This window comes from Sinocyclocheilus rhinocerous, unplaced genomic scaffold (genome assembly GCF_001515625.1).
Source record: "Sinocyclocheilus rhinocerous isolate Xijiao unplaced genomic scaffold, SAMN03320098_v1.1 C36719384, whole genome shotgun sequence".
Classification (NCBI taxonomy): domain Eukaryota; kingdom Metazoa; phylum Chordata; class Actinopteri; order Cypriniformes; family Cyprinidae; genus Sinocyclocheilus; species Sinocyclocheilus rhinocerous.
In genome coordinates, this window is record NW_015785340.1 from 1 (window position 1) to 1,597 (window position 1,597).

The 1,597-nt window shown below is 36.4% G+C and overlaps 1 pseudogene; it reads right to left on the reverse strand.

Annotated features, from left to right (window-relative positions):
• Positions 1–982: 982 nt before the first annotated feature.
• On the reverse strand, positions 983–1,586 carry LOC107736480 (uncharacterized; annotated as a pseudogene).
• Between the last annotated feature and the right edge of the window lie 11 nt (positions 1,587–1,597).

The window sequence follows — 1,597 nt, forward strand, 5'->3', positions numbered from 1 at the left end:
AGGAAAACTTGAAATCGCATCATATGACCCCTTTAAGATATTGTTAATGAAAACTGAGAAACATTGGAAGTCCAGGTAACTAAAACTTAGAAGGTTCAAAAAGGTCATAAATATGGCATGAAATTAATCCATATTAATTTTAATCCAAGTTTCATGAAGATATGAGTACTTTATATGATGAACAGATTCCTATGGTTTCATTCTATGATGCTTTTTGAACTTTTTGGATCTTCTAAATTTTAGTTACCTGGACATTCAATGAAGCCTCTCGGGTTCCATTAAAAATATATGTATTTCTGTTTCGAAGATTAACCAGAGTCTTTTGGTGAGTACATTTTCATTTACGAGTGAACTATCCCTTTTAATATGAAATAATTTTCGGTAAATCTCTCATGAAGGGGTAAATATGGAATGGATATTATTCTTACATGGGCTGGAATGAAGTGTGAGATTACAAAGTATTTTTATCAGTTTATTTTGTGTTAAATTATGCAGTAAGCATTAAAAAATGTAAAGACTAAATCAAGAAAAAAAAAACCTTGCTATTGTTATTGTCATTTAATTTATGTCGGAGTAAATGTATGTATATTTTCTTACTGACGTTCATTTGGAAATGAGGGCAACAGTATAATCAAAGCATGCTTTATTTATCTTTAAAGATTTGGAAAAGGAAAAGGAACTGGGTTACATTAATTTTGTATTTATTCTTGTAGATAAAACACTTTCAGAATCTCCACAGTGGAAGAAAAACCAGTCTCTGCTCCTGGAGTCTCCAACTCATACGGCTGTCCTGACCATGAGGAGGATGGGAAGCATCGCTTAACGAATGTGACAAAATGAACACCTTAATGTAAATAATGTTCCGTTACAGTGCAGTTGCACATTCAGAGGTAGATTAACACGTAACTTAAGAGAACTGAGAAAAACATTTAGCACGATCAGTTCAAAATTCTCTTAATGGTACATAAATGTTCATGTATACCTATAGAGTTGAGAAAGCTCCTTAGTTTCTGTTGTAGTTTTTCTCTCTGCAGTTGTTTCAGTCTTTCTTTATACCATCGGTAATACTCTACCTGATACACCAACTCTTTCTGAGGGATGCTGTCGATCAACGCCAGGTCTTTCAGCTGTAGAATGGAAAGCTGAGCGTTTTCTGAAGCTTTGAATTTCTCTGTGACTATCATAGATGCAGATGAATCATCTTGCTTGACGGAGAATGATGCTGATTTAGCAAACCTCTGTTCTTTATCATCCTCATACGTTTTCACAGAGGATGGAGGTCTGAAAGCTGGAGCGGATTTTGAAAATCGTGTCTCGTGTGCATCGTTTGTCATCCTGACCTCTGATATGGCTCTCATTGTGTTGTTTATGGTTGCGTGCGGTTCTCAAACCCTTAAATTCAGCAGCCGTTTGTGCTCTTTTAGCACTAGCTCTCGTTCCTGCTCCAGCAGCCTGAGGTTGAGTCTGTATTTGGCGCTGATGTTGTGTAATTTCCACTGAAGATGGACTTCTTCTTTGTGGTTCAGCAGTCTTACGTCCATGTGACGGCAAGACTTGGGTCTCTTAATGCTTAGCTGTGTTGACATTTTGAGATGTT